Genomic DNA, 19,470 nt, shown 5'->3' on the forward strand with positions numbered 1-19,470 from the left:
ACTTAGAACAGATAGAAAACATGAATGCGGTAGGTGAGATTTTCGAATTTGAACGTTGAGAGGGAAAAAGGAATGTTATTCATTCATTCAGTAGAGAGAGAGAGCAAATCAAGCAGATCAGATTAGAAGTTGCAGAGAAGAACAGTGGAAGAAGATCAACAGATCCAATCGTCAGAGTGCAGAGAAGGAAGTTTGTTTATTTCGTGTCTACAGTTGCACGTCTTCTCTCTGATCATTCTATAAGTTTATTGTTCATTGGATTCGACCTATGAAGCAATGATTGCTCCAAGCATTTTTGTATGCAGCCATTAGAGCTGCAAGTTTAAAGTTTGAAGTATTGAAGTCGTTCGAAGTTTTAGGGTAAATTTAGGGTTTTCTGGTTGAAGCCGAATGCTCCCATATCTTGTATTGTTTTAAATCAAAGTTAAATACTAAGCAAGCAGGCATACTCGAATTTATTGTTCTTACTCTTCTATTCATTGCATTTGACAAGTTTGGTTGAAAGCTTAAAGTTTTGGCTTTATGGTTTTAATGGTGAAAGCATTCACGTTGAAATATTTCCTAAGTTATATTTCTTAAGTTTGAAATAGAACACTCGACATCTTCTTTCTCAGTTGGAGCCGAGCTCACTCGGCATCCATTGGTGCCGAGCAATTATTGTGTGCCGAGCTCTTCTTGTGTCGAGCTCACTCGGCATCACTTGCCTATCACTTGGCACCGAACAAGTGCCAAGCTATCTGGCACTCGACACCTTCATGTACCGAGTAAAATTGGCACTCGGCACTTTCATGTGCCGAGCAGTTCTTTCAAAATGCCGGGTATAATTTTTAGGTTTAGGGTTGTGAGTTGTTGAAATATTAATTTGTATTTTTCTAACATGGTATCAGAGCTTTGAGGCTCCACATCCAATGTGAGTTAGGGCATTTGTTTTTTTTTTGAATATTTATTATGGCGAGAAATGCAGGAAAGATTTGGCAACAGCCACCATCATTTAATGGACAGAATTATGATACGTTTGCAAAGAAAATGAAAACCATTATGGTTGCAAACCATTTGTGGGAGTTTGTGGTAAATGGATTCAATGATGTGACTGATCCAACTCAATATGCTGCTCTCACAAATGCACAAAAGACTCATTTGAAAGAGTCAAGGAGGAAGGATGCTAAGGCATTAAGATTGACTGAACCAGTAATGACAGAGACAGTATTCTCAAAGATTGTAGCAGCAAATTATGCAAAGGAAGCATGGGTTGTCCTTGAGACGAAATTCAAGGGGACTGATAAAGTTCGTACTGTAAAGCTACAAAACATCAGGAGGGAGTTTGAGAACCTTCAAATGAAGGAGAATGAATTAGTTGCAGACTTCAGTTCAAGGACCTCCAATGTGATTAACCAACTGAAGTCAAATGGAGAAGACTATCAAGAGCAAAGGATAGTGGACAAGATATTGAGGAGTTTACCTCATAAATATGACCATTTGGTCATGACCATAGAAGAGGCAAAAGACCTCACTACTTTGACAATGGATGAGTTGATGGGTTCTCTTCAAACCCATGAGTATAGGATCAATAGATCCACATCTCCTTCTACCCAAGACCAAGCATTCAAGGCTCAGTCAAATCCAAGAGAAAGGGGAAGAGGAAGAAATGGCTCAGGCAGAAACTCTAGAGGCAGAGGCTGAGGTAATGGAGGACAAAGAAATGCTGCAGCAGAAAGCTCAGAAAGAGCAGATGGAGCAAGTAGCTCACAAAATACTTCAAGAGGAGGTAAGAAAAACTACAAGTCAAATAAGAGTAATGTAGAATGCTACTACTGTCATAAATATGGGCATTATGCAAATGAATGCTGGAAGAAGCAGAAAGATCAGTCAGGACAAGCAAATGTGGCTGATGTGAATATGGGAAGTGAAAACACTGCCTTCATCATGTGTAATGTTGGTGAAGAAGGAAGCCCTAAGGTTTGGTACCTCAACAGTGGATGTAGCAACCACATGAGTGGTAATGAAAACTTGTTTTCATTTATTGACAAGAGTTTCAAATCAAAAATTAAGATGGGTAATAATGGAACCTTACCAGTTGTGGGAAAAGGATCTATTATGGTCCACACCAAGAAAGGTGAAAAAAGGGAAATACAAAATGTGTATTTCGCCCCTAGTATGAAGCTCAATTTGATGAGCATTGATCAGCTCATTCAAAATGGATACAAAGTGCTGATGGAGAATGACATGTGTGTCATTCAAGAAAAGGATGGGAGCAAGAACCTACTTGTAGTAGTTCAAATGACCAAGAACAGAATGTTTTCCTTGAGGATTGAGACATGTTTCTCATCTCAAGTTAGTGCTGCACCTCCCACACAATCAGCTCTAAGGAGTGTGATTGAAGACCCCTCACAGCTATGGCACCTCAGGTATGGTCATCTTGGCTATGCTGGTTTAAATTTATTGTCAAATAAAAGAATGGTAGCTGGTTTGCCACGTGTAGAAAATTCTTGTGACAAGTGTGAGGCTTTTATTTTGGGTAAGCAACATAGGCTTCCCTTTAATTCTAGAAATTCTAGGAGGGCTAGATATCCATTAGAATTAGTGCATACTGACTTAGTTGGTCCTATGCAAGTTACTTCCATTGGGAAGAGTACATATTTTATGACATTTATTGATGATTTCAGTCGTAGGACATGGGTGTATTTTTAAAAAAATAAATTTGAAGCATTTGAAAAATTTGTAGAATTTAAAGCTCAGGTTGAAAGAGAATGTGGACACTATATCAAAGTCCTAAGATCAGATAGAGGAGGGGAGTATACCTCCAATTCTTTTGTAAATTTTTGCAGGAAACATGGCATAAATAAAGAACTCATAGCCAGCTATAGACCATAGCAGAATGGAGTGGCTGAAAGAAAGAACAAGACCATTGTTGAAATGGCAAGGAGCATGATGAAAGAGAAAGGTCTCCCAACTGAATTTTGGGGAGAGGCTGTGGCAACAACAGTTTACCTAATTAATAGGTGTCCTACAAAGGCAGTCCGTGACAGAATTCCAATGGAAGCTTGGTCACGAATAAGATGGACAGTTGAACACTTAAGAGTGTTTGGATGTGTAGCATATGCACATGTGCCTAAAGAGCAAAGGCAAAAATTTGATGACAAAGGTGTGAAATGCATTTTCATAGGGTACAACCCAGAATCAAAGGCATACAGATTGTATGACCCACTGAACAACAAGATGATGCTTTCAAGAGATGTGGAATTTCTTGAAAATCAGTCTTGGTATGGTTCAACAAATGAGTCACCAAGCACTTCAAGTAAAATGTCAATTATGAGTGATGAAGATGCTGATGAACAACAAGAAGAAGGAGCAAATAGAAGGAAAGGAAAGCAGATTCAGACATTGCCAAGCTCCTCAAGGCATGACCGAGTGTCAGTGTCGAGTACCAGTGAAGACCAAGCTAGTCGGCAATGCAGCAACAATGAAGATTCTAATCCCACACTCTCCTTCCTGTTACCAAGAAAGACCAAGAGTCTTAGGGAGATATACCAAGATGAAAGGTATGAAGATTATGATGAGAGTGTCAATTTTGCATTATTTTCTCATAGTGATCCAATATATTTTGAGGAAGCTATTAAGGAGAAGAAATGGTGTAATGCCATTGATGAGGAAATAGATGCCATAGAAAGGAATGAGACATGGGAGCTAACTGAATTGCCTCCCAAGAAGCAAGTGATTGGAGTGAAATGAGTCTATAAGACCAAATGCAATGCTGAAGGCAACATTGATAGGCATAAGGCAAGGCTGGTAGTCAAGGGCTACAAACAACAGTATGGAAGAGATTATGATGAGACCTATGCCCTGGTTGCAAGAATGGAAATCGTGCATGTTGTCATAGCAATTGCAGCTCAGCACAAGTGGAAGGTGTTTCAAATGGATGTGAAGTCCGCCTTCCTAAATGGTGTATTGAAAGAAGAACTATATGTGGAGCAACCACCTAGTTATGAAGTTGTAGGTGAAGAACATAAAGTATATAGATTGAAGAGAGCTCTTTATGGGCTCAAGCAAGCTCCACGGGCATGGTATAGTAGAATTGACTCATATTTGATAAGCAATGGCTTTAGCAAAAGTAATGGTGAGCCCACACTTTACATCAAGGCAACATATTGTAATGTATTGATTGTTGTCTTGTATGTAGATGATTTGATTTTTACTGGTAATGATAAGGCTCAAATTGGTAAATTCAAAAAGGCCATGAAAAGTGAATTTGAGATGACAGACCTAGGTCTCTTGAAATACTTTCTAGGCATAGAAGTAAAACAAATGCATGATGGCATCTTCATCTCTCAAGAAAAGTATGCAGGGCAGATCTTGGAGAGATTTAAAATGCAGAACAGTAAGGCAGCCCCCACACCAACAGCAATAGGTCTGAAGTTGAGCAAGGAAGACTCTAGCAAGAGAGTGGATCCAACATTATACAAGAGTATGGTTGGAAGTCTAATGTATTTGACTACAACTTGGCCAGACCTAATGCATGTAGTAAGTTTGATTTTCAGATTTATGGAAACACCAAAGGATTTCCATTGGCAAGCGGGAAAAAGGATCTTAAGGTATGTGAAAGGTACCAAGGGATTTGGAATTTTATATACTGCAAATGATGATTTCAAGTTGGTTGGTTATACTGATAGTGATTGGGTTGGAAGTTTAGATGATAGGAAGAGCACTTCCGGATACATGTTTCATATGGGATCAGGTGCAATTTCATGGGCATCCAAGAAGCAACCTATTGTTGCTCAATCTACAACAGAGGCTGAATACATTGCAACAAATGCAGCAACATGTCAAGCAATTTGGCTAAGGAGAATCTTGACAGATTTGAATGAAAGGCAAGAGGATGGAACCACAATTTATTATGACAACATCTCATCAATTGCATTGTCCAAGAATCCAGTCTTCCATGGGAGAAGCAAACATATAGAGATCAGATATCACTTCATCAGAGAGTTGGTGGGGAATGGGGATATCAAAATGAATTTTTGTAAGTTAGAGCGGTAGCTATCAGATATTTTCACCAAGCCTTTAGGCATTGGACCTTTTGCACACCTAAGAGAGTGTCTTGGTGTAGTTGATGTGGATCAGCGGTGATCATTGTTTTGTTTGGCTCAGGACAAAGGGGGAGTATTGAAAAACTTAATGCTACATTGACATTTGCCCCTGGAGCCAAACGCCCACCTACCACCTGACAACTCAGAACAGATAGAAAACATGAATGTGGTAGGTGAGATTTTTGAATTTGAACGTTGAGAGGGAAAATGAAATGTGATAAAAAGGAATGTTATTCATTCATTTAGTAGAGAGAGAGAGCAGATCAAGAAAATCAGATTAGAAGTTGCAGAGAAGAGCAGTGGAAGAAGATCAGCAGATCCAATCGTCAGAGTGCTGAGAAGGAAGTTTGTTTATTTCGTGCCTGCAGTTGCATGTCTTCTCTCTGATCATTCTATAAGTTTATTGTTCATTGGATTCGACCTGTGAAGAAGTGATTGCTCCAGGCGTTTTTGTATGCAGCCATTAGAGCTGCAAGTTTAAAGTTTGAAGTATTGAAGCCGTTTGAAGTTTTAGGGTAAATTTAGGGTTTTTTGGTTGAAGCCGAATGCTCCCAGATCTTGTATTGTTTTAAATCAAAGTTAAATACTAAGCAAGCAAGCATACTCGAATTTATTGTTCTTACTCTTCCATTCATTGCATTTGACAAGTTTGGTTGAAAGCTTAAAATTTTGGCTTTCTGGTTTTAATGGTGAAAGCATTCACATTAAAATATTTCCTAAGTTATATTTCTTAAGTTTGAAACAGAACACTCGGCATCTTCTTTCTCAGTTGGAGCCGAGCTCACTCGGCACCTCTTGCCTGTCACTCGGCACCGAGCAAGTGCCAAGCTATCTGGCACTCGACACCTTCATGTGCCAAGTAAAATTGGCACTCCATATCTCTGCAAACACAATATCTAATTATCTGCTTTCAGAAGAAATAAATAGATTATGCATTAAGCATGAGGGGAGATGGGTATTTATACATAGATTGGGGTATTAAAAATTAAAAATATTTAAATTGTCTCACATTAAAAATAAATGAAATACTACATACAGAGTTACTTATAGACATTTTTTGAAGACGATATTAATTTTTTGTCTTTAACATTTATGATTGAAAATTAGAAATATTTAAATTATCTCACATTAAAGTAAATGAAATACTACATATGGGACCACTTAAAGACATTTTTTAAATACAATATTAATTTTTTGACTTTAATATTTATATGATTAAAAATAAAAAATATTTAAATTATGTCACATTAAAAGTAAATGAAATACTACATAGGGGTGACTTAAAGAATTTTTTTGAAGATGATATTAATTTTTTGTTTTTAACATTTATGATTAAAAATTAAAAATATTTAAATTATCTCACATTAAAAGTAAATGAAATACTACATATAGGACCACTTAAAGACATTTTTTAAAGACGATATTAATTTTTTAACATTAACATTTATATGATTAAAAATTGAAAATATTTAAATTATCTCACATTAAAAGTAAATGAAATACTACATATGGAACCACTTAAAAGACATTCTATAAAGACCATATTTTTGTCTTTACATTAGTTCCTTGTCTAATTCTTGAGATTTTAAAATAGATACATGATTCTTTAGAAACTTTCTTGCAAGAAATTCTTCTACAACCAGGTGGGTAACCCTCATGTTTTAATTCCAAGAAGTCCCCTAAGCTTACCAATTTGATTTCTAAAGATTTTTTCCTCAAATCCTTCCATGTTTATGAGTTCTGAGAATAATTTCTTATATCACTTGTATGATTCTAAGCATTCGAATCCAGAGATCATTCTCTTTAAAAACTATTAGCTGGCTAGAGTCATTAACGGCTTGGTATTTACAAAGTTATGTTTCTATTCATAATCTTCCTACTCGTCCCAAATTAGGGAAGATTTAGACATCATTACGACTATGCAAAATCTTGGATATCTGACAACACTTATCTATCAGAATGAAAATAATATCTAAGTTGCAGAAGGGAACAAGAAACGGAAATTACCTTAAGTGAGAGGTAAACTCACAGGATGGATAGCATACACCTCCACACGGCTAGATTGTAAAGTACCATTTCTCTTTAAGTGATTCCAAAGCCATGTTCATGCAAATTTTTAATATCGCCCCATCTAGCAAATTGGAATCATCATCAAATGGAGTGGAAAACGTATTTCCGTATGGCGAAACAATTGAGAATGGAGATGGGGAATACCAAAGTAAACAATCTGGCACAACTCTCACAGAGATGCATGCAACATCAGGATTTTATGATCTTTGTATTTCACCAGACATCTCTAATGTTTGTGAATTCTTAGTACTATCAACACTGCATTGCTTAGGTCCTATGTAAAGACAATATTGAAAGTGCAGACCATTTGTTTCTCCATTGCAATTTTGCTCACGCATGTATGTTGGACCCATATGCTTGCTAAACTCAACCTCAGTCTCCCTCTTCCAAAGATTCTTTGGGGCCTTTTTCAATCTTGGCCACTGCTGTATCAGTCTTCTTTGTGTGGAGCTATTTGGATCATTATCCCAGCCTCAGTTGTCTGGGCATTGTGGTGGGAACACGATTCCAGAATTTTAGGCATAAAGTAACAAACCTTAACTCATTCTTAATCAAACTAGAACATCATATAATGAACTTCTAAATGTTCAAATCCTAAAATCACTCCCGATAGCTTCCAAATTCTCATTGTGGGATGTACACCTAATGAAGAATTGGAGCAATATCATGATTCCTTCGCTAGGATCTTTACCATAGAATCCTAAAGCCAAAATCAGTAGAAAAGAGATTCATTGGTGACCTCCTCATCCTCTATTTGTGAAACTAAATTTTGATGGGGCCTCCTGTCGCAATTCTAGAGTCTCTGGTGCTGGTTTTGCGTTACGAGATCATTCAGGAACATTATTGTTGGCATCTTCAGTTCCATTACCGGCTTCTACAAATAAACAAGGCAGAAGCTATGGCACTACTATTGGGTCTTCGTGCTTCCACCCAACAAGGCTTTTCTCATCTGATTATCGAAGGTGACTCTTTGATCATTATCTATGTTACCATTACCAGGGTCTCTACAAATAGGAAGATACAGTATATCCTACGACATGTGTGGTCCATGCTGCATAGATTTGAAGACGTACACATTTGTCACACGTACAGGGAGGGTAATGCATTGGCTGATGTGTTTGCCAATTTGACATGTGATGGCCATAATTTTTGCCTCTTCGAGGGCTCGCCAAACATAGTAGAGTTTCAGGATGTTTCAAGCGTACTTGGACAAGATAAATTAAATGCTTCTATACGATGACCGGACGCAGCTGTTGTGGTTGCTAAATGTAAATCATACTTACTTCCCTCTAACGTTTCTTGCTTCAGCTGTAGCGATATGTGCAGGGAGCATCAGTGGTCAAAGCTTGTCCTTTTACTGGGTCACCCTCTTCTCTGTCTTCTTGGTCACCATTACTGCCATGTCTCTGCTTCCTATGGTTATGGCCATGGAAAACAGCCTCATTTCTAAGATGTGATGGATCCCCAGCCGGATATTATGGAATCTGAGTTTTTTTTCAGACATTCCAGCACTACAAGCTCTGCTAATATCTATAGTTTTTTCTTTTTTATGAGGCTGGTGTAAAAAAATTTTATATTATTATAAAATTATATAGGCCCTATCACCTTTTGTTTAAAAAAAAAACAAACACTGCATTGCTTAGTTGGATCGCCAGAGATAGTTGTATCCTAAGGGTTGCCTAAATGTTTGCATCTTCAGGTTTGCCTAATAGTCAGTCATTTTTTTAATCTTGACAGAACCAATTGTTTCATGTGCAAGAACTTATTTTCCCACCTCTCAACCTGATTTACCTCAAATATAAAACCAATCAACTGTTAATCACAATGGCAGTCTTCTGAATAAAGAGTACATGGCTATCAAGCAGACAACAAAGATGTTAATCGCAAGCAAATAGCTCTGAATATGGAACTAGCTATTGATGCAGAGAAATTTCCCTCAGAGGGTTATGTAGATATTGAATTTGATGGTATTACTATTTTATCAGTTACAAATTGAATGAAAATAATTTGATTTATTCTAATTTGGTAATTACTTTTGAAAAGAATAGCCAATTTGAATATAAAATATTCCATACCCACAGGGAAAAGAGTAATATGAAATTCAATGATAGGCTTGGTGCTATGTGGAATTGAGTGAAAAGGCTTTCCAAAATTGTGCTAGTGTTGGTGATTTGAAGAAGAGAGTGGAATTGATTTTCCAAAAAGTTATTATTGCAAAGATTCAAATGGTGTAACTAACACAGTGTAACTAACACAAACCATTTTTATGGATGTTGCAGGATCTAGGAAAGTTCTGGCTCTAGATGCAACTTGCGCTCTTTTCTTGTATATTCTATAAGAAAAGCTTGTTTCTGTTAGTACAACCAAAAAAAAACCTTTAGGTGATAAAGAGAACAGTAATGATGGCCTCAATGCAGTAGAAAATAACTTAAAGCCTGAAGAAACAAAGGGAAGCAAAGAGGCAAGAAGAGAAAAGGAAATCAGAAAATAAGTATGGGGAAGGGAACTGCTATGGTGAGGCAACTTTCTCTTCAAATTTTTCAAAGGAAAACCTTGGGAGAGAATACTTATATGTCACCTGAAACATATGCTCGGGAGCAAGAATCATATTTTGATCCAAAGAACCCAGAATTGGAGATGTTGCTGGAGGCATGAAGACCGTTCTAGAGAGCATTCAAATCAGAAGGATCTCAAAAATCCCCCAAGGTTTGTGAGTGCTATTGTTACTCAAGATGCATCCTCTTTACATTCTTATTGAAACCCAAGTGTAAACTCACCATTCTTGAAGTTTGTTCCTTGTACAAGTCATTTTGGCAATGACTTTTGGAAATTGTCTTCTCGAATTCATCCTTAATGTTGTCCATATGTTCTCATAGAAAGACTTTTTTTTCTTCTTCTTTTTTTTTTTTTTTGTTACTTTTCAAGGAGTTTTATATTGTTTCCATTGTTCAGGAATAAACTTTTAAATATCCTCTTCTATCAATTTGTTTAACTGTTTGGATGTTTGCATTTGAAATTTTTTTTCTTGGTTATCACCTTTGTGTCTCTTCCAATTTTCTCACTCTGTAGTCATTTATTTTCTTTTCAAATAGTATTAATATGTAAGGAATATGTTGTTACTAGTTATTGTGCACATTGAAACTCTTATGCTATAGTTGTTTTTCAACAAATACTCAATCTGATTATTATTGTTTAATAAATTTAGTAGCAAGGCACTTGAGATTTTAAGCTTGAACAAATATCTATCAAGAAGAGAACATTCGGCGTTGTGGCTCTTACACCCTTGTTTTCAACCTCCTTCTATGTTGGAGTGGGATAACATGGGTAGGGATTACCTTTCTTTTTCCTTTCAGTCTTTTTTCTTTTCCACTCTTCACAATTTGAATCATGGATGGATGTCAATTTCTTTTCACACCTTTAGCTAGAGCTTGTCTACTCTTTATTGCTTAATGGAACAAAAGAGAGTCTAACTGAGTAATTTCACAACTTCTCCTTTATCATAGCATTATATTTTTTCTCTATAAAATATCCAAGTATAAGTAAGACATCTCTGTCCTATGCATTTTGATGAGTAGATACACTGCATTCCAGCACTAAATTGGTTTATACGCTACCACAAACATGCCCAAGAAGGTAGTTATATCTATTACTCAATTGATTTTCCTGTGATTTGGGATATGTTGAGGAAGTATGCTTGTGCCAGCTATGATTGTTTCTTTTGTTGTGAACTTGGTGATTTGAACTATTAGGTAATCTCCTGAAGTCATTTCTAAATTATATTTTTTTAAAGCCATTATGTTCTTTTCATTTTTATTCTAGAAAAATGTGTCTTTCCAATCTTCTTATTTATACAATATTTCCTTTCCTCTTACATTTTCTGCACAAAAATTATATCAAGTCTTTGTCTTAATTCTATTAGTTGTATCTTAACAAAATCACAGAGAAAGAAGAAAAATTATAATAGAAGTGATGAACATTAGAATATGATTTATAAATATCACATTAACATAGAATTTCAACTTTATTTTACATTCACATCTTTATAATAAAATGCTTTATTTCATAGCCGAGCTTTGAAAAATAATTATGACAGATTATTTGGTCCTGCAAAAGACTTCCATTTATTTCCCAGGAAGAGAGATTTCCATTTAGTGGTGGTTCCCTTGGAACCATGAGTTGATGCATATCCATAACTGTGTTCCATAAAAATCAAAGTGAATTCTATATATTGTTGATTATGTACAACAAGGAATGAATATTAATTGTGTCAATTATGATGCAAAGATTACTAGACTGTACAATTTTTTATGATTCTAAGAAAGTTCTGAAAGTGCTTAAGTATGGAAATGATGACGGACCAAATATTTATTTTCCACACATCTACCAACAAATAGGTATCTGTCCATCCACATATGTTTGTGAAATATTGTGTAGTTCTCTTAGGTAGGATTGCAAAATTCCTGTGCTTTTGTTTGTTGAAAATGTTGCATAAATGTCCTGTCATGGGTCATTTTGACTTTTTACACTTTTGTTACAAGGTGAAGAAGAACTACACTTGGATATTGGGTTTTTGAGCTATGTGTGTTTGATTTTGATGGTGTAATTTTTAATTTAGAGTTTGATTAAATCTTTCCTAAGTGAGGAAGGCAAATAATTTTCCATGTTTGATAATTTCTCTATGTACGGTTCAGATTTTCAGACTAGAGTTGCGACTTGCATGTATAAGGTCACATATGCCATTTTTTATTACTTAAGCTATATAAATAAGTACAAAACTAGTAATTAAAAATTCTGAAGAATAAGATCACTAAATCACATTTACATTCATTGCTATGCGGTGTTGTTATAGTGGTTTGGAGAAGCTGTGGAGCATGAAGTCTTAAGAATAAAATCACTTCCTTGAGCATCTCAGGTAAGGAAGTATTTTTTTCTATTTATTTCGCGATCTGCATTCATACACCATCATTGACTAGCTCTGTAACCTAGATATCACGAAATCTCACCTATTGCAAAGTTCGTAATGTTTCTGAAACTTAAAAATAGGGGAGTGTCCTTTCATATTTTTTCTACTTTGGTCGTTCTGGTATCTTTTTCAAAATATCCACACAAAAATTATTGAACAATTAGATCTCCGGAGTGCAAATAAACCATTGTTCAAAGTACGTCTTAGTCCAGTGGTAATGGCTTCAGCAGAGGTAATTTGGTTTTCTTTATTTTTTCCCCTGCTAAGATTTTAAAATAATTATCTTTCTTTATTCAATCATTGTTTATTAAATTGATCGATGTATGTGGATTTAGTATTCTGAAAACTACAAACTTTGTGTAGTTCATTAGGTATGAATTTTAGTTTTCAATACGAAACATGAAAAATTGTTTTCTGCATAGAACAATAAAATGTGGCGTCATCCCTCAATTGATCGGTTTGCAGTCGTATAAATTCACTCATTGGTGAGTTAAGCAGATACGAATCATGTTCTTATTCGGTAGTCTTTAGTAGGAGCGAGAATGAGTGGTAAAAGTAGCTCTACTTATTTTAAGCTTAGGCGCTTCTATTTGATAATGGCTGTGAAAGTAAGAGTGGTTAAGTAGAATGATAGATTTGCATCTTCATTGCATAATTAGAAAGATTCTCATTAAATCCATTCTCTTTCTTGAAGGTCAGAGATCTGTCAAACTCCTTTCAAATCAGAGGATGACGTGGAGGGGAGATTTTGCCCTTGCTGACGGAACTGATCAAAATGTATGATCTGTTCTCTTAATATCTCATTTATTTATTTGTTCACTCATCTGTGACACAATGATGGTCTTCATAGATGGGTAAAGCTAAATAATGTTTGTTATGGGGGTAGGTGGACTTAAGTGGAGGGTATTATGACCCAGGAGATAATGTGAAATTTGGTTTCCCAACGGGTTTTGTGCATTGGGCTATTGATTATCTGCTCAAAGCCACTTCTCAACCTGGAGTTTTACATTGTGTAATATGATTAGAAATACTATAGAATATTATTTCTATAGAATATGTTTTAGATTGTGTAATATGATTAGAATATGTTTTACATTGTGTAATATTATTTCTATAGAATATGTTTTGCATTGGGCTATTGATTATCTGCTCAAAGCAACTTCTCAACCTGGAGTTTTACATTGTGTAATATGATTAGAAATACTATAAAATATGTTTTACGGTTGTTGTGCATTGGGCTATGGATCATTTTCTTGGTAGATTGTGTAATATGATTAGAAATACTATAGAATATTTAGATTATGTAATATGGTAAGAAACAGAGGAAAAAATAACATGAGTAGATAGTAAACATAATTTTTCACTTACCAACAAATTTGTCACGATAAGTACTATGATCTTAGTACTTACAGGCCATCACTTTCTAGCAGACAGGTTTTTCATTAATACTTGCCATGATAGCTCATGCAGATACGAGGATGCATAGGGTCCAATCAATGTCAAAATTGTGGGAAAATGTTGAACCCTATAGAGCTCATAGAACCTACATGTAAGGTGCAAACAATTCTTTATCAATTATATGATCTCTTTCTTCTTTGTCGACAATCTCCATCAATTTGTTGTGAAAATGCATGCTTATCCATTTGTGGAGGTTCAGTCCTCCTGCAAACATATCATTAGTTGGACTCTTTCCAGCTACCATCTCCAAGAGCTTAATATCACCCTTTGTGGATACATTCCCACCAATTCAATACTCTACAGAATAATAAGTAAAAGAGTGAATCTCATTAGAAGAAATGAATGAAATTAAAATATGAAATATAGATAAATTTATCTATTATTGCAATTACATAGTCAAATCCAATGCCTGGTGCAATGTAGCCCACAGATCCTTTCAGATTAGAGTGGAACTACTTTGTGAGTCACAAGTACCGTTGTTTAAAACATAGACTATTCCAGAAATGCCAAAATCTGCAAGGTATGCTGTCAGGTCCTCTTCTATAAGAATGTTGCTTGGTTTTATATTGCAGTGAATGACTTTCTAAAATAGTCACGATAGAGAAACTCTAATCCATAGATCATATCAATTGCTATGTTTAATATCTCAATGAAGGTCAATGATTTAACAATGGAAAGAAAACGTTTCTCTAGATTTCCTTTAAATATTAGACTTGATCTTGCGCTTCCTATAAATTTGTCCCAAGACCATTAAACAAAGTAATAGGAAGGTAATGAGTCCAGCTACTGGTCCTATTATTCTAATTCTATTACTGGGGTCTTTTGGTGGAGCATTCAAAATAGAGCATGGAGGTAACTGGATCCATTCGCCACACAGACCCACAATTCCCGTAGTTGATGCAGCTGTCAAAGTATAAAATATGCCATGTTTGAGGTTCTCTCTGCTCAAATTATTGAAATACAAATTCAAGACGTGAAGCATTTGAGGAACTTCATAGAGGTGGCGATCAAACCTAACAGTTTATTGGAAGACAAATCTATGCTCACAAGACTCCTTAACTCACTGAGAGGATATGGTATTGGGCCTTCCAATTCATTTGATGAAAGATTTAGATATTCAAGTTGTTCATAGCTTCCCAGAGTGACAGGAATTCAACCTTCTAATCTGTTGAATTGAAAGCCCTTCAGTGTATGAGTGAGTTCCTGTGCACTTCTGAACAGCCTGGTGCATGCAGATAAACATTAATCCCTAGACAGATCTTTGTCAAAAGTAAGGCACCTCAATTTAAGTATCTTCCTTGTTTTCTTCTTCAAGTCTTCCAGGTGTTCTTCTAACTGCTTGAATCTTTGCCTGAATTCCAGTGCTTTCTCTCCATGTTTCTCTATAAAAGAAAGTATATTTGTCAAATTATCCCAAACTGGAATTGCTACAAATCCCACGGTATCATCTACATCGAAATTTATCATACTGCATATTTTTTCTACTTCATAATATTCAAGTTCATTTGGACTGCCTGTAACTTTAACAGGTAGCTCATAAAATTTGCCCCTACCCACAACTCCATGTTGTAAGGCACTCTCAGTAATCTTATTGAGGAACCGTGAGTAATTTGGGTGAATTGACAAGGAGTCATGTGTAAATATCATTTATATTTCCATCACCTTAGCCACTTTTAGCTCCAAAGCATGTCTTAATGCTGCTTTCATCTTATATTTCAAGGTTGTCACAAGGTCAGCAGCTGACAGAAATGCAGACCAATTCTCGTCAGTATCTTCGTGATTTAACTACAGATTCCCAAGATTATCAATTCTATAGCGGTCACCAATCAAAACAGAATGCCCTAGCAATTTTATCTTTTCGCAATAATCAAAGGCTTTACCTAATGTATGCAACAATGTTAGCTTTTCCTCTAGAGTTAAGCCTGCCAGTGCTGAGGGAAATGAAACCCATCCCAGTTGTAGCGTGGGGGTAATTGAGTACTCCAAGTACTCAGTGTGGGGACATCTCCGGGATGGCTACTTCTAGATTTTGGGAGGGGTGCAAGTCCCTGTGTTTCAATGTTTCAAGGTAAACGGAGCAGTGTGCGTGTTGGGAGAAGTTGAGGAGCAGTTAAGATTGGGCTTAGTTTTCAAAGGAGATGAGACTTAATGTCATATTTACTAAAAGAATGTTCTTCATGTCTAGTGTTGAAGAAGTGAGAACATTTTCTTTGTGGCGATATGTTCCATGTATTCTTACTTATTTATTTTTGGATGGCAGGAAATTTCTTTAACGGGAACACCTCTAAATGAACCTCCCTTTAATTGATATGATCAGCAATGATCCATTTCTATGTAGGGTCAACGTGAATTCTTTAATTACTATATATTTTGAACTTCTTTTATATCTATAAAATATGAACCTCATCATATTAGATAGAAGTATATGCATACATATTTGACTATGCAAGGCCTAAAGCTATTACTCCAAGGATGGGAAATGTAACGAAAATGATATATATTAAAATTCATTAGAAAAAACCAGAACCCAGAGTCTTTTTCAGATCCTCTTTGAAGCTTGGTCTACCACTATTGAGAGCGAAAACCATAACAAATAAGATTGTAATTGTCAAGAACCTAACTGGCCAGCCTATTAGCTACTTTATTGTGTTGTCTACGGATAATGTTGCATTGAGCCTCCTAAAGCTTGACTTGCAAGCTTTAATTTTTTTATCTCTCTTGTAGCTTCCCAGAGTGACAGGAATTCAACCTTCTAATCTGTTAGCTGAAATGTCAATGGCTTGAATATGAATCATCTTTCTGATTTCTCAAGGCAGAGGTCCATGGAAGGAGTTTTCGGACAAATTGAAATATATCTGCAAATTACCAAGACTAGCCACTTCGTGGGGGATGTGTGCACTGAATGAATTGTTGGAGAGGTCCAACAATTTCAATTTGTAGCATTTCCTGTGACTTGTAGGTATGTCCCTGGAGAATTCGTTCTGGTTGAGCACAAGTTGTGTCAACTGTTGAAGGAAACCAATTGTCCCAGGGATCTCTCCAGAAAGAAAATTTTGACTCAGATAGCTTCCCAAGGATTTTTATTTCACCAATCTCATTGGGTAGGTTTCCTTCTATCACATTGTTGTCCAGCAAGAGTCTTTGCAACTTATTCAAGGTTACTTAGAGAGGATGGGATTGTTGTACATTGTATTGGCAATAAGTGTATGTAACTTCCTGTTATCTTATTACTATCTAGTCCCAAGAGAGCAAGATTTTTGGGGAGCTGCTTTGGCAACTATCCAGTCAAATGATTGTCATCAATCCATATTTGATGAAGACTTGTACAATTCTGGAGGGCTATGAGAATGGGGATTGTGACAGCACTCATACTGACGAGTTGATTAAATAAAGGGGTTAGCATTTGAAGAACTAAAAGCCAGGTAAAATCTAATGGTACTACTCCACTGAGATGATTGAAAGAAAAATAATGGCTACTTAGTTGGGTACAATTGGTAATAGTGTCTAAGATGGTACCTTTCAGCTGATTGCCCTGTAGATATAGAAACTCAAGGCTAGAGAGCTTTCCCAATTCTCGTGGGATTCTACCAGTCAAGCTATTGTTATAAAGGGCCAATTCTACTAAGCCTGAACTATTTCAGATTAAGGAGGGAATAGGGTCTGTTAAGTCATTGTCAAACAGAGTAAAGGAGACCAATCAAGACAACATTCCCAATTCAGGTGAAATGCAACCTTCAAGGGCAATATCTCCAATACACAATATTTCTAGGTTGGAGAGACTTCCTACAGATGGAGGGATGTTACCAAAAAAGCTATTGGACCCGAGAGAAAGGACCTAGAGATTTGTAAGAAGACTCAAATCTGAAGGAATTATTCCAGTCAATCGATTGTCAGCTAGTAACATAAAGATAAAGAACCTTTATAAGCTTTGAACTCTCCCCATTTCCTGCAGAATTGAGCCTACAAAATTGTTGTTGTCCAGAGACCAAGTTGCACAAGGAATGAGAGATTACCAATTGAAGGGGAGCTGGAATCCTTTAATTGCATATCTTGCAGCTCAAGTGATTGTACCCTATTGCTTGTTGAATTCAAGTAATGCCAGTCCAATTGCAGAAGTGAACATTAGGGACTCATTTTACTATGGAATGGAGAGGATCTAATATGATGGACTTCGTAAATTCCATAAGACTCTACTCATCAGTGATTGTGCAAGTACAAGAGTCTATGAAAAGAAGCAAAATAAAACATATCCTTAATAGGGTATCCATCTTGTTTATTTGGGTGCTAGATGCTATTCACCAAGGATTTAAGATTCACCAAGTATTTAAGATTCACCAAGGATTTAAGGGAAAAACTCTAGAACATCTTAGCATCTTCTCTTCTATAATAACCATCCAATATTGAACAACTCCAAATTGGGGAGTACTTTTAGATGGACAAGTCCCCATGAATCTGTCTACATCACTCTAGATCCAGGCTTTTCAGTTTTACAAGGTCTAACAAGGAAAGTAATCCAGCTGGAGTTATTTCATTGCTTCTTTTAAAACAGAGGAATTTGTAAATCAGTTTGTAAAAGCTTCCACATATCATAGACTAATATCAGAAATGTAGTCACAGTAATTGAAGTTGAGCAGCTACAAATTGTCTCACAATTTGTTTGCACAAAGAACTTAATAAGAGAAGGAAGTTTTGCACTTCCCTTGCCACTGTCTCTTCAAACACAAAAAGGTGGGTTGACTGGCCATTGAAGGTTGATACTTCTACTAGACCACCATGATCCTCCTCTCTAGAGATCTTCTGCACTGTCTGGATGGTTTCTTTTCCTTCACCAATCTCCACCCATATTCTATTGAACTGAAATTGGTTTTGCAGACGACAAAACAAAAGCACCCTCACAACTTTCACATTCACAAGCTGCTCACAATACACACTTGTACAGTCTTCTCTAGATACACACATGCTGAATGTACTCTATACACACCGTGAACACACACACATGAACTTATGGCACAAATGAACAGTATTTCCAAACTGTGATTTCACATTTTTTGACTGTAAGTGTCCTCCCAAGTCTCAGATTGAAATCATAGCCTAGATAAAAATAATTCAAGCTCTTTTAATGAATAAAAGGATTCAGCATATTACATCCCCGTCTTCAAACTTGAAATCCTGCCTCTAAATATTTAGTCATTCTCAACCTGTCAACGCATGCCTAGATTTGATCATTGTTATGATGTTATCTCTGTGAATACTTTGAAAACTTTTTATTGCTATTGCAGATGTATTTGATATTTCTGTGCAGGCACCATTTATGATCTTGACCTTTCTTTCAATGAATAAGAGGATTCAACATGTTACATCCCTCTCTTGAGTCTTCAAATCCTGCCTCTAAATCTTCACTCAATCTCAACCTGTCAATTCATGCCCACATTTGATCATTGTTATCTCTTGTTGTGACCAAGAGTCACCATCGCCCATGCCTGGGACCCCCGCTTCTCAAACTAAGCCTCCACAATGGATCTCCCTGTTTGGCAGAGCGCAAGTCAACCATCCACAGGGAATGGTCAAATTCATAATCGCTAACTGCCTTAAAAATGCGCTTTCCGGATACCATGGAGCAGAAGTTCATAATGGCGTGGAATATTTTGTGAAGGACAAAATCCTTCATCCGGCGAAAACCCCGCTGCCCGCAAATTCTGGAGTGCACATTCGGGTTGGCCGTGGAATGTCTCCCGCGGATAAACAATCTATAGCCGTATTAAAACTGCAAAGCACACCCTTCATTGAGTGCACTTTTCACATAATGGGGGATTTTTATTTATTTTGACATGGATAAAACTCATATGAGTTTGGAAAATCCTGCTCTCTGTATGTTATGGAAGAAAATTTTATTTT

The 19,470-nt window shown here is 36.3% G+C and overlaps 2 pseudogenes; both read right to left on the reverse strand.

The window, feature by feature from the left end:
* Window positions 1-14,275: 14,275 nt before the first annotated feature.
* LOC149528187 (uncharacterized) lies at window positions 14,276-17,843 on the reverse strand (annotated as a pseudogene).
* On the reverse strand, window positions 14,755-15,754 carry LOC149528188 (uncharacterized; annotated as a pseudogene).
* Window positions 17,844-19,470: the final 1,627 nt, after the last annotated feature.

This window comes from Cupressus sempervirens, chromosome 11, assembly GCF_028749045.1.
Source record: "Cupressus sempervirens isolate cs-2001-9-10 chromosome 11, ASM2874904v1, whole genome shotgun sequence".
In the NCBI taxonomy this organism is placed as follows: domain Eukaryota; kingdom Viridiplantae; phylum Streptophyta; class Pinopsida; order Cupressales; family Cupressaceae; genus Cupressus; species Cupressus sempervirens.